The sequence below is a fragment of the Natator depressus genome, chromosome 4 (genome assembly GCF_965152275.1).
Source record: "Natator depressus isolate rNatDep1 chromosome 4, rNatDep2.hap1, whole genome shotgun sequence".
Taxonomy (NCBI): domain Eukaryota; kingdom Metazoa; phylum Chordata; order Testudines; family Cheloniidae; genus Natator; species Natator depressus.
The window spans coordinates 53,512,509-53,539,282 of NC_134237.1; the positions used below are offsets into that span (position 1 = coordinate 53,512,509).

The 26,774-nt window shown below is 41.7% G+C and overlaps 1 protein-coding gene across 7 annotated transcripts in view; it reads left to right on the plus strand.

The window, feature by feature from the left end:
* GAB1 (GRB2 associated binding protein 1) overlaps positions 1-26,774 on the plus strand; it is a 138,096-nt gene that overhangs the window by 35,715 nt on the left and 75,607 nt on the right. Inside the window, exon 1 of one of the 7 annotated variants that reach the window (XM_074950929.1) lies at positions 15,152-15,291. The exons of the other annotated variants lie outside the window; for them this stretch is intronic. The gene's annotated coding sequence lies outside the window, so the exon portion shown is untranslated. Of the gene's footprint in view, positions 1-15,151; positions 15,292-26,774 lie in introns of those variants that run through there. 7 annotated transcript variants of the gene reach the window in all.

Below are 26,774 nucleotides of genomic sequence, written 5' to 3' on the forward strand. Positions count from 1 at the left end.
GTCAAACTAACTTTGAGGATTTTTTTTTTTTTAAGATGAGGTAACAAGTTTGGTTGATAAAGGTAATAGTGTTGATGTAATAGACTTCTGTAAGGCATTTGACTTAGTGCTGCATAACATTTTAATGAAAAAACTAGAAAGATAAAATTAACATGGCACACAAATGGATTAAAAGCTGGCTAACTGACAGGTCACACGATGTAACTGTAAATGGAGAATTATTGAACGTGTGTCTTTTCTAATGGGGTCCCACTTCGGTCAGTCACTAGCCCTATGCTATTTAACATCTTTATTAATGACCTGGAAGAAAACATAAAATCATCAATGATAAAGTTTGCAGTTAACACACAAATTTGGGGAAGTAGTAAATAATGAAGAAGATACGACACTGATATAGAGCAATCTGGATCACTTGATAAACTGGGCACAAGCAAAGAGTATGCATTTTAATATGGCTAAATGTAAATGTGTACATCTAGGAACAAAGAATGTAGACCAGTATTGGAGACTCTATCCTGGGGAGCAGTGACTCTGAAAAAGATTTGGGGATCGTGGTGGATGATCAGCTGAACATGAACTCCCCTGTGACACTGGGCAAAAGGGCTAATCTGATCTTTGGATGCATAAACATGGGATTCTTGAGTAGGAGCAGATAGGTTATTTTACCTCTGTATTTTTTACTGGTGCAACCACTGCTGGAATTCTGTGCCCAGTTTTGGTGCCCACAGTTCAAGAAGGATGTTGATAAATTGAAGGGGGTTCAGAGAAGAGTCACAGGAATGATTAAAGCATTAAAAAATTTGCCTTCTAATGATAGACTCAAGGAGGTCAATCTATTTACCTTAACAAAGAAAAGGTTAGTGGGCAAGTTGATTAGTCAATATAAATACCTATATGGGGAACAAATATTTGTTAATGGGCTCTTCTGTTTAGCATAGAAAGGCATAACATGATTCAGTGTCTGGAAGCTGAAGCTAGACAAATTCAGACTGGAAATAAGGCATAAATTTTTAACACTGAAAGTAATTAACCTTTGGAACAATTTATCAAGGGATGTGATGAATTCTCTATCATTCTAAGTTCCTTTTAAGCTGAAGAAAGCAGGAATATGAGTACCAGTGAAACAGCTACTAAACTAGAGCTGGCCAAATTGGAAGCTGAAGAGAGACAAAAAGAACATGATAGACAGATGGCCTTAAGGCGCTTGGAGATGGAGGCAGAAAAAGCCAGGGTGGAGGCAGAAGAAGCTGCCCACAAGAGAGCTATGGAGGCAAAAGAAAAAGAAGTGGAGGAGAGGGAAAAAGAGAGGAGGCATGCACTGGAGATAGAGAAGGCAAGGGCTCAGCAGAATATACCGAATAACCCTAACAATCCTTCCCCAACAATCCACAAATGGGAGTGACTGTGTCCACAGTATGATGAATCCAGTGGTATTGCTGAATATTTTCTCACCTTTGAGAGTCTGTGCACACTCCATAAAATTCCTGACGCTCACAAGATGACCACATTGGTCACAAAATTGACTGGAAGAGCTCTGAACATATTCAACAAGATGCGTGCTGATGAGGCTTCTGACTATGATAAATTCAAGGATTTGGTTTTAAAACAATTTCAAGTTACGCCTGAAACTTACAGAGTAAAATTTCAAACCCTTAAGAGAGGGCCTGGACTAAGTAATGTGGCTTATGTAAACCAGATAAAGGATCTGTTAGCTAAATGGGTCAAAGGAAGGGGTGTCACTGGCTTTAAAGAAGCGTGTGATTTGATGGCTCAAGAACAATTCCTGAATATGTCCGATGATCATATAAAAGAGTGTTTCTGGGATAAGAAAATGGACTCAGCAGAAAATCTTGCTTCTTTTACTAATCAATACGAGCAGTCCCACACTGCCAAAGAGGCTGGGCAAACTGGAACAAAACGGGTGGAGGGAGGAGAGAGGAACAACCCTGGTTGCAGTTGGAGTGGATACCAGAAGGGACACCCTCAGACCACACCTTACTACCGGGGGCAGCCCAGGGCCCCAACTACACCCCAAGGAAAACCTCAGACACCTTATCATCCCACCACACCATTCTCCAGCAACCCACCTTGCTCCAGTGACCAGTCAGCTGGGCAGTGTTTTAAATGTAATGAGCCGGGGCATGTAAAGGCCAACTGCCCCAAGAACCCCAACAGATTACAGTTCATTGCACTGGGGTCACTCCAAAGGTCCTCAGGCCCAGATGCCTCCCAGATACCCTCAGAGCGAAGGGAAACTGAATGTGGGCAGGAAGAAGGTTACAGAGTAGAGGGACACTGGAGCGCAGGTGTCAGCTATCCACCAATCCTTAGTGGACCCCAGCTTAATCAACCCAGAGGCCCAAGTGATGATTCAACCCTTCAAGTCCAACTCTTTTGATTTGCCTACAGCCAAGTTGCCTGTCCAGTACAAGGGTTGGTCAGGAATGTGGACTTTTGCAGTCTATGATGATTATTCCATTCCCATGCTGCTGGGGGAAGACTTGGCCAACCATGTAAAGCTGGCCAAGAGGGTGGGAATGGTCACCCGCAGCCAGACTAAGCCAGCTTCCACACGTATCCCTGTTCCTGAGCCTTCCACCAGGGGCCCGTCTGTGTTATCAAAGGCCCAAATGGAGGTGGTGGAACTGTATCCCCTGCCAACGACTGCAACAGCCGTAGTGGATCCAGTCCCAGAACCGGAACTGGCGAGGCAAGCAGCACCAAAATCATTGCCAGCACTGAGTCCAGCGCCCGACTACAGCTCCAACACCAGAGGACACCACCAAGCCTGCACTGGCAGCAGCAACAGATGACCCTACACAAGAAGCTCAGCCAGAGCCTGAAATACCCCATAGTGCACCAGTGAAGAGCAGTTCACCATCAGCGGAAACAGCCCTATCACCTGCATCGCTTCCAGACGGACAAAGCTCAGGTCCACAATCCAGTAAGGAACTGATATCTCTAGCATCAAGGAAACAGTTCCAGACCAAACAGAAAGCACATAAAAGCCTCCAGAAAGCTTGGAGAGAAAAGAAAGAGCAACCCACCGCCTCTCAGCTCTTCTGATCGATCCAGATTTGTTGTAAAAAGAGGACTTTTATACAAGGAAACTCTTTCTGGTGGACACCAGAAAGACTGGAATCCTCAGAGACAGTTGGTAGTTCCAACTAAGTACTGGATAAAGCTCTTAATCTTAGCCCACGATCATCCTAGTGGCCATGCTGGGGTGAACAGAACCAAAGACCATTTGGAAAAGTCGTTCCACTGGGAGGAAATGGGCAAGGATGTTTCTATCTATGTCCGGGCTTGTGAGGTGTGCCAAAGAGCGGGAAAACCCCAAGACCAGGTCAAAGCCCCTCTCCAGCCACTCCCCATCATTGAGGTTCCATTTCAGTGAGTAGCTGTGGATATTCTGGGTCCTTTTCCGAAAAAGACACCCAGAGGAAAGCAGTACATACTGACGTTCATGGATTTTGCCACCCGATGGCCAGAAGCAGTAGCTCTAAGCAATACCAGGGCTAAAAGTATGTGCCAGGCACTAACAGATGTTTTTGCCAGGGTAGGTTGGCTCTCCGACATCCTTACAGATGCAGGAACTAATTTCCTGGCAGGAACCATGAAAAGCCTTTGGGAAGCTCATGGGGTGACTCACTTGGTTGCCACCCCTTACCACCACCAAACAAATGGCCTGGTGGAAAAGTTTAATGAAACTTTGGGGGCCATGATGCGTAAATTCCTAAATGAGCACTCCAATGATTGGGACCTAGTGTTGCAGAAGTTGCTCTTTGCCTACAAAGCTGTACCACGTCCCAGTTTAGGGTTTTCACCATTTAAACTTGTATATGGCCGCAAGGTTAAGGGGCCATTACAGTTGGTGAAGCAGCAATGGGAGGGGTTTACACCTTCTCCAGGAACTAACATTCTGGACTTTGTAACCAACCTACAAAACACCTTCCGAACCTCTTTAGCCCTTGCTAAAGAAAACCTTCAAGATGTTCAAAAAGAACAAGAAGCCTGGTATAATAAACATGCCAAAGAGCATTCCTTCCAAGTAGGAGACCAGGTCATGGTCTTGAAGGTGCTCCAGGCCCATAAAATGGAAGCGTCATGGGAAGGGCCATTCACGGTCCAAGAGCGCCTGGGAGCTGTTAATTATCTCATAGCATTCCCCACCTCAAACCAAAAGCCTAAGGCGTACCATATGAATTCTCTAAAGCCCTTTAATTCCAGAGAATTAAAGGTTTGTCAGTTTACAGCCCAGGAAGAAAATGACTCTAAGTGACCTAAAGGTGTCTACTACAAAGGAAAAAGTTATGGTGGCTTGGAAGAGGTGAACCTCTCCATGACCCTGGGGCGTATGCAGCGACAGCAGATCAAGAAGCTGTGCACTAGCTACGCGCCGACTTTCTCAGCCACCCCAGGACTGACTGAACGGGCATACCACTCCATTGACACAGGTAATGCTCACCCAATTAAAGTCCAACCTTACCGGGTGTCTCCTCAAGCTAAAACTGCTATAGAACGGGAGATCCAGGATATGCTACAGATGGATGTAATCCGCTCCTCTGGCAGTGCATGGGCATCTTCAGTGGTTCTAGTTCCCAAACCAAATGGGGAGATATGTTTTTGGTTGGACTGCCATAAGCTAAATGCTGTAACTCGCCCAGACAACTATCCAATGCCATGCACAGATAAACTTTTGGAGAAACTGGGACGGGTCCAGTTCATCTCTACCTTGGACTTAACCAAGGGGTACTGGCAGGTACTGCTAGATGAATCCGCCAAGGAAAGGTCAGCCGTCACCACCCATATCGGGCTGTATGAATTTAATGTGCTCCCTTTCGGGCTGCGAAAAGTACCTGCCACGCTCCAAAAACTTGTAAATAGTCTCCTAGTGGAATTGAAAAAATATGCAGTTGCCTATCTTGACGATGTGGCCATATTTTCGGATTCCTGGGCAAAATACCTAAAACATCTCCAAAAAGTCTTTGAGTGCATAAAAAAGGCAAGACTAACTGTTAAGGCTAAAAAGTCAACAGAGTGACTTACCTTGGACACTAGGTGGATCAAAAAACTATCAACCCCGTACAGGCCAAAGTGGATGCTGTTCAAAAGTGGCCTGTCCTAAAGTAAAAAAAAAAACAGGTCCAATCTTTCTTAGGCTTGGCCGAATATTACAGGTGATTTGTACCGCAATACAGCCAAATCGCTGCCCCACTAACAGACCTAACCAAAAAGAAACAGCCAAATGCTGTTCAGTGGACTAAAAAGTGTCAAAAGGCCTTTAACCAGCTTAAAGCGACACTCATGTCTGACCCTGTGCTAAGGGCCCCAGAGTTTAACAATCCGTTCCTAGTAACCGCAAATGCATCCGAGCGTGGTGTGGGAGCAGTTTTAGTGCAGAAAGGACCGGATCAAAAATTCCATCCTGTGGTGTTTCTCAGCAAAAAACTGTCTGAAAGGAAAAGCCACTGGTTAATCAGCAAAAAGAAATGCTACGCCATTGTGTACATGCTAAAAAAGCTAAGCCCATACGTTTGGGGACGGCGTTTCCAACTACAAATTGACCATGCTCCGCTAAAGTGGCTTCACACCGTCAAGGACAATAACAAAAAACTTCTTCAATGAAGTTTAGCTCTCCAAAATTTTGATTTTGAAATACAACACATTTTAGGAACTTCTAACAAAGTGGCTAATGCACTCTTCTGTAAAAGTTTCCCAGAATCAACTAGTTAAAATTGTCCTTGAAATGTGGAAAATATTGTTAGTTTTTATATAGTCAGTAGTATATTTAAAGGTGTATGTGTCTTATTAACTCTGTTTTCTCCTAGAGCTCCAGGAAGAAATCACAGCCAGTGTGGAACCGGCTTTCCGACACTATCTGTGATTTGGGAGGCGTGTCATAAATATAAAGGGAAGGGTAACCATCTTTCTGTATACAGTGCTATAAAATCCCTCCTGGCCAGAGGCAAAGTCCTTTTAGCTGTAAAGGGTTAAGAAGCTCAGGTAACCTGGCTGGCACCTGACCCAAAATGACCACTGAGGGAACAAGATACTTTCAAATCTGGAGGGGGGAGGGGAAGGGTTTTGTCTGTCTGTGTGATACCTTTGCCAGGAACAGATCAAGGATGCAAGCCCTCCAACTCCTGTAAAGTTAGTAAGTAATCTAGCTATAAAATGTGTTAGGTTTTCTTTGTTTGGCTTGTGAAATTCGCTGTGCTAAAGGAAATGTGTCTTTTTGTAACTTAAGGTTTTGCCTAAAGGGATTCTCTATGTTTTAAATCTAACTGCCTGTAAGATTATCTTCCATTTTGCTCTTACAGAGTTGTTCTCTTGTCTTTTTTTGTTCTCTAATAAAGTTCTGTTTTTTAAGAATCTGACTGGGTTTTTTGGGTCTTAAAAATCCAAGGCTGGTTTGTGCTCATCTTGTTTATTCTCAAGCCTCCCCAGGAAAGGGGGTGTAAGGGCTTGGGGGGATATTTTGGGGAAACAGGAACTCCAAGTGGTCCTTTCCCTAATTGTTTGTTAAATTACTTGGTGGTGGCAGCGTTTACCTAATCCAAGGGCAAAGACTTTGTGCCTTGGGGAAGTTTTAACCTAAGCTGGTAAAAATAAGCTTAGGGGGTTTCATGAGGGTCCCCACATCTGTACCCTAGAGTTCAGAGTGGGGAAGGAACCCTAACACCAACCCTGTGCCCCAGCCCTGAGCCCCCTCCCGCACCCCGAACCTAGCATCCTCAGCCCCACCCCAGAGGCCGCAGCCCCAGCCAGAGCCCTCATCCCCCCATACGCCAACCCTGCCCTAGCCCTGAGCCCTCCCCCCACACCCCTAACCCCTCATCCCTGGCACCACCCCAGAAGCTGTACCCCCAGCCAGAGCCTTCAACCCCCACACTCCCCCAACCCCACCCTACCCCTGAGCCTCTAAAAATTACCCTCTAAAAAATTAGAGGGAACACTGCTGTTATTGACCATTTTTAAAATCAAGATTGGATGTTTTTTTAAAAGATCTGCTCTCGGAATTATTTTGGGGAAGCGCTATGACCTGTGTTATACAGGAGGTCACACTAGATGGTCACAGTGGTCCCTGCTGACCATGGGATTTATAAATCTGTGAAACGCGACCAAGACAGCATGCCTAATTGTGACAAGTCCCCTGCTTGGGTCCACTACCTTTCAGATTAGTCCTTTTGCCCAGTGTTGCATGGGGAGTTAACGTTCAGCTGATCATCCACCATGACCCCCAAATCTTTTTGGCTGGAGGTAACTGATTGGCTCCTGTCCCTCAGTTATTTAAGTTTGCCTGGTTTTTTAAAAAGCCTGTTGTTCAGGTCAGTCTTTTATTTAGGTTGACCTCATCCCACTGATTGCCTTGAAGATCAGGACCAGTTCCTTTAGTTGGATCTGTCAGTGATGGAGGACAAGAAGCAACCATGAAGACTCCTACTAACATTTGTTGCACTTGCACCATCTGAAATTTCTGTAAGGCCTTGTTTGTCCATCGTAGATAGATAAAGTTTCAGTACCCCAGTCCTGAGGGGGTGAATGTGTGAATCATGGTTTGTAAGGCTTCATCTGAGCAGAATGGGTGCAGACAAGTGGCAAACTGGATGTGGTAGGAGGCTTTTCTTGCTGCTCTCATTGCCTGAATTTCAAAGAGCAGAGATGGATCTGATAGTGTGAGGTTATGAGTGCTTTTGTGGTAGTTGGAGATCATTGAACATGATCTAATATGTAGCTTTTTGTGTGTGTATGTGTGTATTGTGTTCGAGTAGTATGATCATTCTTCCTCACTTCGTAAAGGCTACAATTAGTACAGCCCAACATAATATTTTTACCTTTATGCTTCAGGATAAACTTTTTATTTCATTAGTTCAGTAGGTCTTATTTACACAACATCAGTTCAGAAAGCAAAATGTTAAACTGGAATAACTGGTTTGAAAGTTCAGGTCAGGTGTGTTCCTTTTTTTGTTTTGTTTTTCCAATTTTAAATCTTTCTGGCCCGTCCCTTAATTTGAACTTTTATATAGCCATTTCTAGCAGTAAATTGCAACCTTAACTAAATGACTTTAAAGGCTTAATTTAAATGACTTTAAAGCTGTTCCACGGCTATCTTGTAGCAAATTATATATTTTATTAAAAACTCATGCTTGACTGCCCTTTCTTATTGAAACCTTTTTAGAAAGCCATTTTTCTGAAAAGAATATTTACTAATAAAATGTAGCAAAATTTTTAATTTAAAAATTTACTGTACAAGAATTTGGGTGTGTAGCCTTTTCTTATTAGGTCATGCCTTTCATTTTAGGCTTTTTTTTAATCCATGAGAAATGACATTTTTGTCATTCTAACTGTTGTCAGTTCAGTGATAACATGATGTGTCTGTGAATAAGTTGCTGATGGCATGTTGTTGTAGCTGGTAGTACAGCATGCTGTGTTGGACAGAAGATCTATAAATACATGTCTTTCCCATACTAAGTCATTGCTTTTTGGTAGGGTCATGTAGAGGACATCCATTTACCTGTGGGAGGGTGAAAATTATGGTCTGCATCTCTTAAAAGGTGACTGAGCGTATAGTCTTTAATGGAGTCTCTGTCTGCTGTTTCTTGTATGGGTACTTGGGAAGGTGAGGAGGTGTTGGCCCAGTTTTAGAAGGTGGATAAAAACCAAGTGACCCTCGTATACCCACCCATCTAACTTTCTCTGAATCATTGTCTCATGAAGGTGTATTACAACACTACACCAAAATGATGAGTGAGAAAGAAGCCATACTTGTGGTCCTTTATACTGCTTGCTACAAAGGTAGGGGGGCAAATCAGGATTCTTACACTTCAGAAAACTTTCAGATATAGAGAATTCTACTTTTTACTAACAGTGTCTCTACAATGTACGTTAACATAATTAACCTGTTTTTAGCCAGAGTTTCTTTTCTCTCTTATTCTATCTTTTATGTGACCTTGCAGTGATGGAGTAAAAGCTAGAATCTTTGCTATCTCAATCCTCTCCATAGCAACATATGTTATAGTCATATAATTATTTATTTAATGAGTTTAATTATGAAAACTGGCAAAGGCATCTTATGAAAACTGGATAAGGCAAAAAGAGAAGCTAGTATTAAAGTAGAAAATACTTTTTCAGTAATATCAGAAAGCAAAAATATTTTTCTCACGTTTGGTCAACTGTGTAAGGTTTTTTTCCTTTTCTTTTTAGGTTGTTTTTGTTTCCTACATAAGAATCATGCAGCTGTTACTACTGATTTCACTGCCAGCCCCCCCCCCCTTTGCTGACCTATAAATATACTTCCTTTGTCATGTTGTTTCATAAGAGCTTTGCTTCCTGTAACTATCTAAAGCTTTTCATCTTGGAAGTTCATATTTTTACCTCTTCAAACCAAAAAAGTAATTAGGAATCCTGTAAAAATTAATGTTCTAAAATGAAATCTTTTGAGTATGTGGACTGTCCAACACTTTCACTTTTTATGTAAGAAAATAACTTGTATTGCCAATATTTTTCTTTACTTAAAAACAAAAACAAACAAAAAAAAACCCTAACATACAAGACCGAAAGGTGAATGAAATTGCATTATCTGTGTGAACAAAATCTGACCCAAAACATTTTGGAAATGCATACTTGCATACAAGTTAGCAAGACTGTGCAGCATATAGAGCACTCTTGTTGTTTTATTTATTTGTATTCCTGTAGTACCTAGGAATCCTAGTCATGGACAAACACAGGATAAAGACAGTCCCTGCGCCAAAGAACTTGCATTCTTGCAGTAATCCAGAGTACTATTTTGAAGTTTGTTTCTTACCATAAATCCCTTATCACTGCAGTCATATTAGCCTTAAGGTTTTGCAAAAGCCACATTATAGTCTATCCTCTGGTGTAAGTTGCAGGTAACTCTTCCTTATTTGGTCTTCATTGAATTGTGGGGAAAGGATGAGGAAATTAGACAAATATTTTACTAATTCAAAACCCTTGTAAACCATCCATTGGCTCCATTCCTGTTTTGCTGAGATGACTATATTAGAGGCAGCTCTTTTTCAGACTGACTGACATGGCATGATGTCAGTAGTGCCAAATTCAGCATGGTAGAAATAGGTAATTCAGTAACAAGGGAGAGAAGGAAAATCCAGCTTCTTGGTACGTATATGACTGAGTTACACTTTCCTGTATCTGTGCCTTCAGGCTGCCTTGGAGTCTTGAATTACAGTGTTATGTGAATGTAGCTGTAGCATCAGAACAGGTCCTGGCACCTTAGGCTTTTATAGGCATTCTTGCTGTAGCTGCATTCAGGTCAACTGCAAAATATAATGCGGTGATGGAGTAGTGAATAGTTAATCCAAGATGGCTAGAGCTGCAGATTTATGAACTTTTGGAAGGGAGGGAGGGATGGAGCCTTTGAAGGAATTTCTTTAGTGTGGTTTAGGTGTAAAGAGCAAACACTTTCTCAGGAAAAACTCAAAAGCTAAGTTGGGAAAGCTTCTCTTCTCTTCTGTTAGCGCTACTGCCTGGGACAGAATATTCCTTCTCTGTCCAGCTGAATGGAGGCAGGGTTCTTTTTTTTTTTTCTTTTTTTTTTTATATTTATGTTAAAATATGAAGCCTTTCCTGTTGCTGTGCTTGCTGAACTAGTCATTCCTTTCCCAGTCTCTCTCCTATGTGGTGAAGAGCAGATGCCTGCATCCTCTTTGTCTCTCTGCAGTAGAGCCTTTTGCAACAGAATCTTCTCCCCTAGGGAAATTGTTTGTTTGTTTGGTTATTCCATAGATCTGGCTGGAGACTGATCCCAGATTGACACTGCAGGTTTACCCCCAGTGTTACAGGGAGGAGACTATAATCATTGTTCCCTTCTTTACTCTTCCTCTACTGGACTGCCGAAGGAATTTTGCATTTTGATATAGATTGCGCTACTTTGGAGAGATTTGCTTAGTGGTGGAGGTTCCCTCCATTGTTTACTGCCCACTAGAGCCCTGTGGGATCCCAATACAGAGGTTGCAGATTGGACGTAAGTGATGCCTAATCTAGTGTTTGACAGGAGCAGGAAAGTCTGATGTATCTAATAAAACCAACAAAAACAGTCCTTTCTTATCCATTGGAGTTAATCATTGTCCTGCACTGATTCCAGACATAAATTTATCTTGTACAAGCTTTACTGTCAACTTTCTTTAGGACCTTGGCAAAAAAGGAGCATTAGATACTGACCCCTCATTACCAAACTCAAGTGTGAGTCAGACTTTTATCAAAAGAAGCTTCTACAGGGGGCTTTCTTTAAAACTATGGCAACATATCCCTCTCACAGCTATTTCGCTGTGTAAAATAAGACAAACTCATTGGGGCATGGATCCAAAGTACAGTTGAATTGGAGAAATCCCAGTTAACAAAGCAGAGAATAATCATTTTGAGATGGGTCTGAAAACACCCAGAAAGTGACTATTTGAGAATGAAGAGTCATAATCTTCTATACTGTGTGGTGGAGTGAGTCACCCTATGTGCTGAAGGACATCTAAGAAAATTAGAAAAATTTATTACATCTTGGTCAATGTCGTCATCTTCAGCAGCTGTTTCTTTGTAGGGTTTGGTCTATCAAATAATAAAACAATAGTTTGGGATTGGAAAAAGAGACTAAACTGCTAAAGCTGCTCACCTCAAGTCCTTCGTCTCACTTCTAGATTCTAGTCCGTGGTCCCCCTAAAATCTCTCCTCACAGCTGGTTGTGGCTTATGGTTTTGATGTTTAGGTTACTTTTTTCCCTACTGCAGGAACACAGCCCACTCCTACTTGTAGCTCTTTGCCACTTATATAGAGTGTCACTTTAAAAATCTTTTTGTACAGCAACAACTGTCTCGTCTTGACTGTTTTACCTCTACCATTGTCACTTTTGGCTGGTTCCTCCTAGCTTGATGGATGTGACTCAGATTCTATCACAGAAGTTTGTTTTCTCTACTTCTTTGTAGGGCAAAATTGCCATAACTTAGAGGTGGTAAAAAATGTTGGGCTTGTGACAGTAAGGTGACCATGCCTGAGGACAGAGATGTTTGTACAAGGGCTTCAGAAATGAACCTGCACCTATTGGAGAGGGGGTGATGGGATCAGTTAAACTTGAGGAGGGGGAAAAAAACCTACGTGACAATTGTATAGCCTCATCCTTCTGCCAAAGGGAAAGGTGCCCCCTGACCCCCATTTCCTGTCCCATCGCACCTTTTCCCATCCCTCTACAGTGTTCTGGACTAGTATGGGAATGTCATAGAATCTTGAAACTACCAGAAGAGAGAAATGTATTTCTTAAGTGTGTATTTGTATTTATTACTCACAACTTAACTACTTTAATATTACTTGATCTTTTAAGAAAGTATTTGATCTTAAAAAGCTGTACAGGAATTTGTTGATTAAGATATTTTTTTCAATATTCCAGTGTAATTTATTCAATTTGACCCTCCTTAAAGATATAGCTCAAACTGTTACAATTTTGTTAGCTATTCTCGATTTGTTCCTCACAGGAATTTCAGAGACAGTCTTTGGTGCAGACAAGTACTTAATATTAGTATTCTTTCAGGGCCAAATTTGAGGTCCAGCTAGTAAGGCACCCCCTGCACCAGCAACCAGCATCATGGTAGCAGTGTGGAAAGGAAAGCAGATTCCACTGAGCTAATATGTCCTGGCCCCACCAACTGCCTTTGCCCAGATGGGTGAGAGGACAGAATCAAGGCGCTCTTCCCCCCCCTTTCCCGCCCCCCCCCTCCATGTGACAGGCAGCTAGCTGTGCTGGTGTGTTGGCAAATGTAAGATCCGCTCCATGTGGACCAGGGCTAGCCTTACCATGAGGCGAACTCTAGGACCCAGAGTGTAGAAAACTGTGTCTGCTGCTGGTGCACATGCATTCTCTCTGCTCTAGATGCACAGAGATGGTGGAGTGCTGTGCTGGAGAAAGGAGGGCACAAGAGACAACAGGAAGGCAGGAGAAAAGGTGAGAGGGAATAACAGAAAGCTGCAGGGGGATAGAGGAGGAGGAGCCTCTTATGTACCTCTCTGGCACCCCCAAGAGCCTGGACTGATTAACACCAGCTTCTCAGGGAGCTTCCTGTTTCCTGCTGCTTCCCTGAACCCACTTGAGGAGAACAGGCAGTCAACTTAAGTAGTAGGAGCCAGTTAGGCCCTTAAGACGCTGATCTCTTCCCTCACTCAAGCTCTACTACCAGCCTGCTTATTTGTCCCCTTCAATTGAGTGTTGAGAGCCACTATAGCTGGCACAGAACAGCAGTCATGAGTGAAAGAAGAAAACGCCCCTCTGGGGCGGCATTCAGAAAAAGAAAGAAAGCAAAGGAAGCTTTTCTATCTAAGCAGGAAGGAGCTTTCCTCAGATACATCAACACAAATGTTCACGGTGAGCCTTCAAAGTTTTGAAGAGAGCCTTTCAAAGTTTTGGCCCAAGCGAGGGGGTATGGGGGCGTCATTTGAGCTCCCTGCCTCAGGTGCCAAAGTGTTGTGGGCCGGCCCTGGTGTGGACCCAACATAGTTTATTTCTTACCAGAGAAATGGGAGAACCAGAGTGTAGGTCATGACTCTGAGCCACAATCTCCCTCCCGGGTATTGCACTCATATGCAGCCCCTTATTCTGAGCTTGTGGCAAAACCACAACTGAACCTTTCGCAGGTTTAATGGCTATTATTACCACTTAGTATATTGCAATCCCAGCCTTTATTTTCAAACAGATCTCATCTTTATCAAGTGCATTGGTTTTAAAATACTTTATTGGCCCTGCAGAATCTGACAATAAACTTGTTCTTTTCACTTCAGAGTTGCCTGTAGAGTAGCAAGTTTGGTTCAAACATACTTGCACTCAAATACCAATCAACTAAAGGAGAGACCCTTTTTATGTAATGCCATGTTGATTAGTTGCAAAGTATAAAGTATAGTACTTAAGCTTTTCAGTTATCCTTTTGACATGTACCAATCCCAACAGGTGGGGGTGCTTCCTCCTGCTGGAAAAGAGGAAGAATAACGAATCCATATGAACTTGTTAGAACTCTTGAGAAGCGGCTGAGTGGATGAGAAATTACATTTGGTGTTTTCATTTGTCAAATGGTTTAGCATAACATTGTAGCTCAGTTGTCACTCTTCTGACAACAGTATTGCCAGACTTCAGTATGTGTCGGATGTCTTGACACAACTTGAATTTGTTAAACAGTGGAATTTACCCCCTACTTTATATAGGCAGCAGTACTTGTGTATTGTTCTGTATCACTTTTATTCAGAAGAAATGAGTATGTGTGTATGGTCTTACGAAAAAAAATTCTTTGTCTTTGAATCTGATGAGGGATTAAAGCTTGGAAAACTTGTTTTGAATAACTATATTGACTTTCTGAATAAAATAACATTTACCAAACTACACTGGAAAGAGAAAATATTTTTTACTCTCTTGATCATATATTGAAAATTACTTGCAAAAAATGTGTATTGTTTTGTATCTAAAAGTTTTATGCTGTGTCTGCATTGCATATTGCGTTTAACTTTTATTTAACTGTAGATGTCGGTTTACTGGTTTCTTGGTCTCATGAGTGCTTCTCTTTCCCTTCTCCCTCCCTTATTTCTTTTTTCAAGAAGTTCTTGGCCGGGCCATCAATGCAAATTTGACCTTTTCTTAATTTCTTGCCTGAACAGCTCATGTATCACAAAATAGTTCAGAATATGCAAGATAATTTCTTGCAGGAATTTTACACATTTTATCAGTTGCAGAAACTTTTCAAATAGGTTTTTCATTCAGTTTTTTCTTTAATTATCCCTTTATTTTTCTTAATTATAATGTTTAAATCAACTGTATTATTGGCAAAGTGTTGATGAAATCCGTTCAATGCAATTTGAAATATTTGTTGTGACTGGGTTGGGTCTTTTGGAGCCATTCTGTTTGAGATATGATAAAATCCTGCGGTGTACTTGTCAGTGTTTATAACTGAAAGAGAATGCAATCTTTTCCTTAATAGAGCACAAGCCAATGTTAAAGACACAGTATGAGATAACAGTGCAAGTCCGCTGCATGTAATTTCTTGGGTTCCTGTGAAGTATCTTCACTATCTGTTAGCAGTGGGAGGACTGACCAACTATCTAATCCACTCCATTTTCTATCTCTGTCCCCTGTGTATTGCTTCTGTTACGTTTATTAATATGGAGCAGTTGAAGTCACTAACTTGGACATAGGCCAGTTTATGCTGTGTGTGTAGCTTCTGTGAAGACCACTCTAATGAACAGTGTGATGATGTGATTCAGAGATATGGAGAGAGCCAGCTTGCATGAAAGGTGAGTTTTCTGCTTTTGTCTTACTTTCTTCAGCATGTCAGATCCCTGGTTAGGTACTTGATGTTTCCTCTCTTCTTTCCCCAACTAGCCTCTCTTTTATCCCACTGGGATAATTTTGCTTTCTTTCTGGTTAGACAGACCGACGCTATTTTGTAAGTTAATGGTCTGTTTCCATTAAGTCATTAAGTAACACCATTTCATTGATGAAAGTCTTGTTCAACAGACTTGGCATTTAAGGTCAGTAGAATATCTCTGTATAATACAAAGGCTAACGTGTTGTTCTGAGCATATTTTGTACATTTTCTATGCCAAGATTTTTAGTCCTAGTAAAGTAGCTATTTGCATATACTAATTACTGGTATAATACAGAAACATGCTAAATTTTATTCACTTTGTGATTTTGTGTATGTTTTCTTTTGAACTTCACCCACCAAACTTTTTGCTTACATAATTTTTTACTTAAATGTTATGTCTAAATCCATTATAATTTAATTTTACAAACCTAGAATAGTGTTTCTCCTTTGGCTTTTATCATCAGCAGATTTGCACTCCTCAGTTCATGAGACCTGCAATGTGTGGCAAGAAAGAAACAATTCACTAGATTATTTAAGATCTCCTATTTTTTCCCTATTTTATATTTTTTCTATAATATTTAGATTGTTGTCTTTCGCAGAAAAATATCACATATCCTCATGCATCCTAAGGAAGAACAAGAAATAATAAAAACAGGCCAAGCATATTGTTTTGAAACATAGTTCAGATAGTTTGCTAAGAAGTTTTTATGGTAAAAGTATTAGAGGCATTATCTGTCTAACCCAAAAAGTATTTTTCTTTTTCTTGACTGTTTAGTATTTGATTTCTTGTTAGTCAGTTTTTCATAGTTTTGTGGCCTTTTTCAGTTAATTAAGAGCAAAGACTATTTTACTTCACTTAGGTCCATTGGTTTTGGTTTCTTGGTTAGTGTAGTGATTTATGTGTAGCTTTCATCTGGGTTTTTCTTTACTTGGATATGTACAGGTTTAGTAAAGCTGTTACAGAAGAGTCTTCACATTATTAGAGGTGTACCTAAGTCACGAGACAAGGTCTTTGAAATCTTTGCAAGTAAGATGTCTCCTAATTTAAGGCGCTGGAGTAGGTAACTTGAAAAAATTTTTTTTGCATATATCTGTACAGTTTGAACTGCAAGTTGCCTTTTCCCCTGCCTGTTCACCTCTGTTGCAGAAGTAGTATGACACAATAGTTAGCATGAATTCTCCAAAAAATATTCAATTTTTAGGTAACTCTTCAAATAATTAATATTAAGACCTAAACATTGTATACTAGGGAAGGTATGGCAAGTTGAATTCTCTTGACACCACCAGACACACAGAAAATTTGACAAAACTGTAAAATATACTAAACTAGTGAACCAAGAATGGGCCTTAGTCTGAACCCTAACTTTCACAAAGGGAGTGCCTTACTTCTCAGAATAGACCAATTGAAATTCATTGAACTAATTGAATTATAGTAAGAACAAACCTGCAGGCAGTTATGTGCATTCTTAAGTACTGTACTAGTAAAGTTAAGCATGCACTGAAGTGTTTGCAGGATCAGTATCAGTTATTAATCAACATGTGTAAGGATAATATAATTGGCTGGGGGGGGACCTATGTGGACCTATGTCAAGTTTTAGATTTACTCACTTTCCTGGACTTGTGTGTGCATATGAATGTTATCCCACACTGTGTTCTTAAAAGCTTTTTTGAAACTCTCTAGAAAAACTTTAATTTAAGTAAACATAACAATCCATCAGAAGCTGTGAAATCATAGCTTTTGGCCAATCTAAACAGAATGTTTTTAATAGTAAATAATGTTTCTTTATAAAGATACATATGTAATGCATATCAAATATAATTCATTCTTACACAGCTGGACACAAAATGTCTAACTGTAATTTAAAATGAAAACTGCAATGAAATAAAAAAAAGTTTCTAGTCGTTTGTTCCAATGTAGTACATGGCTAAACCAATAATAATTTTTTATTTAAAATGCTCCAAATGCTTAAAAATATAAATGAAATATGAAACAATGAAGCATCCAGAACTCAGGGAATGGCAGGAGATTTCCACAGCTCATTCTAACTGTCTACATAAGTAGCCCCCATAGTGATAGTATGAGTGCCCGAACTTTCTTTAGAGAGGTTTAAATTTCTTTTGGGGGTAGCTTATGTGTCTACATATTTATTTTTATTGGAGCCATAGCTTGAAGGGCATCAGAATTATTCTGTGTCCTTCTGGTTTCAGCACTGGCCATCTTATGTGTTTGTCTTTCTGTTAGGCTTAGGGATTACTAGTAGTTGCCCAATTTATATTAAGAGATTGTGAAAAATATTTTGCTTTATAATTTTGTTTCTGTTTTGCGTATTCTGATTAAGTAATTCTCTCCCTCCCCCTGTCATCTAAAGCAGAAATAAAAATAATTTGTGGCTGGAGTTGGCATCTTCTTACTCTCCATATTGGCTGCCTTGAATTGTACTTGTTTGGATGATAAAAAATGGTTTTTATTGCTGTTAATTCTGCAGCATCAATATGATCATGGAAGAGCAAGCTGGATTCTATTCTACCTCTGCATCTTCAATAGCAGGATTCAGTTCCTTTCATCAGTTTGCTATAGGAGACCAAAAAAGATGCCAGTGTAGAGTGATGTGGACTCCCCTGCATTCGAAATGTAACTGAGACCGCCAACTAACTTGACATTAGCTGAAGAGCAGTCCACAGATTGTAGTAACTATTGATTACTACTAATTTTGGCTGGATTTGAATTTTTGCTGTGGAGTTTTCCAGGCAACCATTTTCCTTGTCAGTATTTCCGTTTTGAAGGTCTTGGCTTCAGAAGCCTTTTGAGAAAAGAGAGTTTCCTTTTTGTTCTATATGAAAAAAGTTCTCTCCCCCTACCTAGTGTATTAAGACACTTTCCAATTCCTTTGGACTTCTGCATATAGATTGGTCTGCTAAGAATGGTCTAAGCATCTTGTGTGTGGAATAAAATTTGTTCTCCAATATGAAATCTGCCTTTGGAGATTCCACTTTTGGAGTTGTTTGCTCTGCTGCACAGACAGAAAGAGAGGTTAAAAGGTATAAATGGCAGTTAGGCACTCAATTCCCATTAGGTGCAGTTGGTCTAACTCTGGATCAAATGCCTCAACAGATATAACCTATGCCTCCAGTAACACATTTTCGAAGAAGCTCTTTGGCCTTACACTCATAACCCTCAGTTCCTGATTTTATTTTTCAGCTTGTTGTTGGCCCTAGAATCCCTGGTGTCTCACTGGAATTAATTAGTTCTATTTTTATTATTTTTTGGCAGTCTAGAAATTAGTAATGGAATTATGGTTGGTTGGTGCATTAGAGTATTAAGCTTTCATTTTAAAATATAGAAGCTTCTCAAGTACTTCTAGGGCTTTAGAAATTCTGTGTGTCTGAAATATCTCTCTCATTGATCAACCTCAGCTTCCTATTGTTTCTACAGGACCACCGTTGAAGGGATGTAGTCTTTGTTTGCCCCCACCCCTGAGTCCATTCAGACAGAAAGAGGACACATAAGGGCCTGCAGTGTGGGTGTGTTACCTTCTCTGGTGCTCACCGTCTCTGTGCTGTCCGCATGACTCAGGCTGCCAAGCAAAACTCCTTTGTACCATCCAACTCAGGGTTTTCAGCCTTGAGCATAATCTCCTCAGCATCTCAAGAGGAGAAAAGGAGTATATGGGGAATGAGCTAATAGAGGAGCAGCTAAAGGCATTTGCACCATTTCATACTACTACAAGGAGGCCTCAGTGGTGTTGGATCAGCCAGTTGTAACACGCCTGAGACTCCGTCTCCTCTGTCTCATTACTTTGGTGTTTACACCACCTCTTCTGCTGAGGGAGACCATTGCTTTTATTATTGGTAACTTTTAAACTGAGGAGAATTCTATCCCATTCTTCACAAGGAAGAGAGAGTCCATACTCTCACTCACAGAGCAGGCTCTGCTGTGAGTACCTTAAATACTTCCTCTTGCACTGAAATCCCAGTTGAAACTTGATTTAAAGCTCATTGAAGTCAGTGGAAAGAGTCACATAGACGTCAGTGGACTTTGGATCAGATTCTTGGTGGCCATGACAACTTGCCCCTCCTTGTATTTCTGTGTGCTTGGTACAGTCAGTCATCTGTGGCTGATGAATCCTATTAAGATTGGGTTAGTGAGGGGATCATGAGTAGAAGCAGACCTAGAAACAGCAATCACAATTTTCTGTGGCTCCAGGGGCACAGTAGTGAAATGTATTGATAGTGTTTAGAAACTAAAGCAATAAAATATATTGATAACCATTAAAAAAATATAGCCATCCCATATTGAGGCCCTAGATCATGGGAGAACTATTGATACCCTCGTGTCTCATGAATGAAGCTAGTCCAGTCCCAGAACCTGACAAGAGACTTTCAGTAGTCTTCCTTCAATTGGTAAATTTTACTTTAGATGTTCTAAAAGCCCCAGCAATGAAAATTAAAGAACAATTAGGAAATTACAGCAAAGCTGACTGATCTGGACAGTTGTGGGTCATATTGAGCAATATAGGGAGGATAGTTGATTGCAGGAAGTCTAAAAATACTTTGTAGAAGTGTATCACCTCACAGAGAGTATCTGGAGTGCCTGGGAAATCAATAAATGCTTGTAATGTCCAAGTACTAGGACTTCCATTTGCCAGAAAGGACTCTGCTCTCAGAACCTATATAGAAAAATTACTGAAGCTTTGGTTTAAGATGTTTTGGAATAATTTATATTGAAAATGATCCTTACCTCCTGTGATCTTTTAGGCTAGCCAATATCTAGGATTCTGATATAATTCTGAAGACCACAGGGGGAAAAAAGCCAGTTTTGGTTGTTGTTCTCCCTCCCCCTTTGTTGCTGGAGGGAAAGTGTGTGCACACACTTCCATCCCTGATTACTTAGAGGATGAGCAAGGATTCCTTTCCTTTCTCAAACCTGATCTGATAAAAGTGTTCGTGATACAAGATGACTGAGACCACACCAAAAAGAAGTTGGAACATTTGTTTTGTTTTTGACTGAAAAATGCTTTTGTGTCTCAAACCTCTATATCATGTGAGCAGCTGGATTTATGCCAGAAATTCTCAAAGTCTTTTATAGTGCGGATCTCAAAATAGAGGCACAGAGAAGCACAAATTGATCATAAAACTGCTTAAACAGCTGGAAACTCCCTGAACCGCAGAACTGTCAGCTGACAAAGGCAGGCCTATGATAGCCCCTCATGGTGCCATACAATCTTCCTGCTCTCCTTCCTCTGCCCCACTCCCTGCCCCAGTATAGGAGGTGGAGGAGGAGGAAGGGGATTCCAGGGCAGCCTTTGTGCTCTGGTGCTGGTGGCTGGCAGAGTGTAGCAGGTGTATTGAGTGCTGCTTTGGCACACCTGGAGGTCTAGCCCCATAACTCTACAGGGCAGTCATCAGTCATCCCTACTTGAGTTTCATATACATTCTACTTGATAATACAATGTCCTCATAAAGCTTCTCTCCGGGCCTTTTAGTGTGTCTCCTTTACCAACCTCCTATTGTTCCTTCTTCCATGCTGCCTTCTCTGCCTGGAATAGCAAGTTCCTTTCCTCTGTTCCTTCAAGCTCTTCTAAAACTGCATCTGTTCTGTGTTCAGTTATCTCATTCTAATCTCACTGTGTGTCCTGTATTGAATCATACTGTGTTGTGCTGTCTTGTGTTATTTGGACTGTGAAAGATTTTTAGGGCAAGAATGTATGTGGAATAGACTCCCTATATTACATTACCAGGTGTGCACATGCAGAGGCTCTCATGCCACCACACATGTAATATAAATGTGTGGGGGGGAGCCCAAAGGGGGTATTATCCTTTGTTTTGTCATCTGAGTGCATAGCACAGTGCTTTGAAATGTACGACCGAAAGGCCAGTAGCCCAGCTGTAAGGTTCATTTTGCTGGAGGGATGGTAGCTTTGAAGGCTTGTCTTGGCCATTATTTGTAAGGCAACAGTTTGGACCTCAAGGACCTTTACTTGGTCCTCCACCTGGTAATGATTGTTCACTGCGCAGCAGTCTGAAAGAATGGGAGTCTGTGGAGGTAATTTTAGTTAGAGATCTGGGTGCCTTGCACTGACTGTTGTTCCTAGAACAAACTACTGTTATTGACCCATACTTGTGCTTTGTCCGTTGCTGTTTGTATAGACCCTTTTATATTGTGGACCTGAGTTGCAGGGGCAGGCTGTTTGAGCTTTAATGTAGACATGGTCTTGGTGGTGCTCTGTGACATATGTTGAGGTTTGCTGTTTTGACCTACATTAATTGTAAATCACATAAAAGAAGTTTGACAGTATGTTGGTCTGAGGAGCATGTGTATTTTCTGAAAACAGACTCTCAAATATGTGAAGCTACCAAAATAATTATGAACAAACAAAATGCCACTTGCAACATGTGATCAGTTGTAGAGCAAGTTCCCATCTCCAAAAGATTTCTCCCTGCTCTGAAATTGTTAATGTGGGTGCAAATGCCACTGGCGTCTTGCCTTATCTTCCTTATTGTGATGAAGTCAGAAGTAAATTACTGCCCCTTGGAAATAGGGTGGCTTAAAGGGACAGTCCTGTATTTAAGCCCTCCTGCAGATGTCCTGATTTTTCTTAAAAATGGGCAAATTGTCCCATATTTTCTGTCTCCCTTGCATCAGTACTGGTAGGTCCTGCTGCTGGCTGGATCCCTGCTTGCTAGCCACCCACTCTCCAGTGATGAGTGGGGGGGGTCCAGTGGCCAACAATGGGGGTGGGTGTGCAAGGCTGGTGGCAGGGCGAAGATGCAGTGTGCGGGGCCAGCCGCTCCTCCTGCTGATCCGTCAGCACGCCCGCCCCCGCTGAATGCCGGCTCTCGGCCAGCAGGGCCCCGCCCCCGTCCCGTTTCTGGCTGCAGTGGCTGGTGAGTGTGGGCAGGTGCCAGGCGGCAGCCAGTTACGTCACCTCTGCTGTCCACCCATCGGTCCTTTACATGCTTCTCCTCTCGCTGTTCTCTCTCTGCTTTGCCCCTTCACCACACCAGCCCCACTGCTTCTCCATATCGCTCCTAGCAGGGTGCATCCCGCTCTCAGTGCTGTGCGGAGAACCAGCCCCTGGTCAGAGCGCTCAGCTCACCAACAGCCTGGCTGGCAGGCTCCTTCCTTCCCCCACTGCCTCTGGCTGTGCCCGCGCCCCGGGAAAGCCCAAGACCCTCCGGCCTGGGGTGCTGGCCAGGAGGAGCCAAGCCCTGCATGTGCCAAAGCCCTGCACAGTGCTGGCATGGGGAAGCCTCTTTGCCCCTCAGCTAAGCTTAGGGGCGGGGGTGGGAAACGATTTCCAGCCTGTTCACACCCTGAACCTGCAGGCTCCACAGCAGCCCCCAGGGTGAGGTCTTAGCACCCTCTTCGCCTGCCCCCTTCCTCCAGGTCCTGCCCTCAGGGAGCAGGGGGCTGCTCCGTCTCCTAAGCACCCTCCTCTGAAGCAGCTTCCATCCCTTCCCTCCCACCCAATACCGAAAGGCTGCTGCTGGCCACATTCGTGAACCCTGGCAGAAATCTGGGGAGGGGGGCATAGAATATCAGGGTTGGAAGGGACCTCAGGAGGTCATCTAGTCCAATCTCCTGCTCAAAGAAGGACCTAGTCCCCAACTAAATCATCCCAACCAGGGCTTTGTCAAGCCTGACCTTAAAAACCTCTAAGGAAGGAGGCATGTAACCCTGCGTTCGCCCCATAAGCAATGGAAAATATTAAATTCTTTGTAAGAGATATTAAAAGGTACAGCTTAAATTTCCATGCTTAAAAATACGGTGTTTTCAAAAATAAAAAAAGAATGTTTCAGAAATTATTAGCTATAAAGAACTCTTAGCTTAATATTTCAGTAATCTGCTTTTTAAAATTCAGAACATTTTCTGCTCCAGTTCTTAATGTTGTTTAACCATGAAGCAGCCTTAATTGTTTTAATGGAAATCCGCTGGTGAGTACAAATACCGTGTGTTGCAAGTCAGTATGATGTTGCTGACAGAATGTGGTTTGAACATAATGAAATTAACATTCTGAAAGCTTTTGCTTGTAACACATATAAATAACAAAAAATGTGCTTTAGGGAAGCAGTTGGTAGTGTAGGCATCTTGCACAGAAGCTAACTACAAGTTTGCACTCTATTTACAGTTAGAAATGAAGTCTAGAGCCATAATACAGCCACACAAGACTTCTGTGACTGCTGCATAGGCTTAAGATTTCTGTAACCAAATGAAAAATTTCAAGCATTCAAAACATGCACAGAGAGGATCCCATAATGTATTACATTTAATTCCAGTGCCTGGTCTGCCACAAACTTAACAGGGTCAGCAGACAAAACACACAATCAAAGCAACTTTAAATAAAAAAATCTGATTTTTTTTAAAACAATTTAATACTAATGAAGGCTAATTATGCAAAAGTTGGTATGTACAGTAAAACCAAATGACTCATTAGAAAGTAGAAATTTTTTTACTATACTCTCTTTATAGAGGCTACTAAAAGGCAATAATCTACTTTTGATTGCCAATATATTTTAGTTATTTTAATATCTTCATGAAGGCAGTGGGCCTAGTTGTGTGAGTGAAGGTTGCAGGATTAGTCCCTTTGAATGACTTTAGCAAATAGCTTTGTTCCCTTCATTTATACAAAAAATAAGGGGGAGGGAAATACTTCACTTGAAGCATTTTGTTTTACTGCCTGCTATATTACCATCACTGGAACTATGCCTGGGGTGGTTAGGGTGGTGGGGTTGGGCCTGTTATGTGGGATGGCATTTTCTAGACTTCTCCTTACAGTTCTGCCAATGCACTTTCATCCTGACTTGCAGCAAACCTACTGTTAGACTTTTCCTTACAAGAACTATAGACTATTTGAACAAGAAATGTACTTGTTGGTTCTCCTTTACTTTCTGAAATGAACTGATAGCAAGCAAGACTGAGAGGGACATATGAATGCTTGAAACCCATCTCCTTCTGCCTAATGTTTCCTCCTCTGTGCAAACTGGAAGTTGTCTTTGTCCTGTAAAGATATAACCGATGGTTAATATGGCTAAATATAAACTAACCACAAGAAAATTTGTAGTTAAAGTTCTTGCCTAATTTTTGTTTTATCAGAGCTGATAACTGACAGTAAAAGTCCATCGGGTCTTGAAGTTCTTCTCAAATGTTAATGAATTAAGCCTTGCCGCGTCCCTGTGCTGTGTGTAAGCAGCATTATCCCATTTTGGATTTTCCTGCTAGCTCTGACACTGATCTGCTGCATGGGAGTGATACTCCCTAGTGGTACCCAGGGTTGTGAGGCACCTCATCTTCACCTAGTCTTGTCTGTGTATGCTGTGGATCAGCTTCTCCGGCAACAAAAGCTCTGCCTTCCCAGACCTCCACAGGCTTCGCCTCCTCTGTGAAGGGTAGTGAATGGAACACAACCATCCCTGAATCTTCAGAGCATTACCTGTAGTATACAGCCCCTTATCCACTGAACGCTGTACAGTTACCAGGCCTGCTGTTCCCAAAGGAACAGTATACACCAGGTGGTAAGATTCAGCTCAGGATCACCACTTTGCTTAACACTCCAGCACGGAGATATATTTATAGTAAAAAGAAGAATAAGCGTGAAAGTACAGAGATTCAACTGAGAGTGAGTAAGAATATTGGACACAAACACTTACGTACAGAACAAAAGCATAGCACACTTTCCAGCTTTCCAAATTAGCTAACAAGTTAACCTCCTGTCTAAAGAAGATTGTCTCATTCAAAGTTCTCTCCAGCGTTTTCAACCAAGCCTGGTTGAGACTTTCATGAAGCAAATTCTCTGTATGTGTACTTCCTAGGTGAAGGATGACAGGGTATCTCCTTTGTCCTCCAGACTACTAGAGCAAACCTTTGCTTTGCACCTCCAGATAGGCTCATCCCTATCCCCTTGTTACCCTCCATCCCCACCTCTGTTTGCTTCTTCCTCTTACTTTTCTCTCTCTCTGAAGTTTCCACAATTCCTCATTAGCATTTGGCTCAGACTGTGAGAGAAGCCCCATTGTGAACCATACAATACTTAATTTACAAGTAGACAACCAGATAGATAAACACTTTAGAAAGTCTCTTTCACCTTTGCTCATGTGACCAGTCCTTAGACATAGACCTTAAGAACATAATTTTCAGTTTAGATGTATAACTCCTTACACAACATCTATACATGCTGGCCAGCGTGGCTTTTAGTTGAGACCTCACGTGGCACTCTTTGGTGAGCTAGAATGTGCGTAGTGGAACTAGGAGATCCCTGTAACCCCTCTGCGCCTGTTTGCCAGTTGGCATTAAGAAGTTTTAGAGTCACAGTGGGTAAGTCGTCTTTCTGTGCCTGAGTTTTCCCCTCTGAAAATGGAGGTAGTTATGCTTGTCTGTCTTTTGTAAAGTACATTGAGAGCTATGGATGAAAAATGCTATGAAAGATCCAAATCAGTGTTTGCCCACTAGTTTAGTTGTATTGAATTCTATAAATTCACTGGCTTAAAAGTGGAGTGGTGAATCAGGCCAATAAGTTCTCTTAATTTATTTTAAGGACCAACAGGCCAACTTCATATCAAGTCAAAAGTACTCTTGTAAGTAGTTTAAGATGATGTAATTTATCTGGAATGTCAAATGCCACAAAATTACCTTTTTGCTCAGTGTGTGTCCTCTAAGGGGAGGATTGCTGAGCAAGGAAAGAGTCCAGAGTCACAATCTTGGCTTCCATTGTGCCCACTGAGGTAGTGGTCTTCACTAGCCATCACCTTCAGCCCCCAACTAAAACCTCTCCAATGCATCATCAAGGATCTACAACCTATCCTGAAGGACGACCCATCACTCTCACAAATCTTGGGAGACAGGCCAGTCCTTGCGTACAGACAGCCCCCCAACCTGAAGCAAATACTCACCAGCAACCACACACCACACAACAAAAACACTAACCCAGGAACCTATCCTTGCAACAAAGCCCGTTGCCAGCTGTGTCCACATATCTATTCAGGGGACACCATCATAGGGCCTAATCACATCACCCACACTATCAGAGACTTGTTCACCTGCACATCTACCAATGTGATATATGCCGTCATGTGCCAGCAATGCCCCTCTGCCATGTACATTGGTCAAACTGGACAGTCTCTACGTAACAGAATAAATGGACACAAATCAGATGTCAAGAATTATAACATTCATAAACCAGTCGGAGAACACTTCAATCTCTCTGGTCACTCGATTACAGACCTAAACGTCGCAATTTTACAACAAAAAGACTTCAAAAACAGACTCCAACGAGAGACTGCTGAATTGGAATTAATTTGCAAACTGGATACAATTAACTTAGGCTTGAATAGAGACTGGGAGTGGATGGGTCATTACACAAAGTAAAACTATTTCCCCATGTTTATTCCCCCCCCCCCCGTTAACTGCTGGAA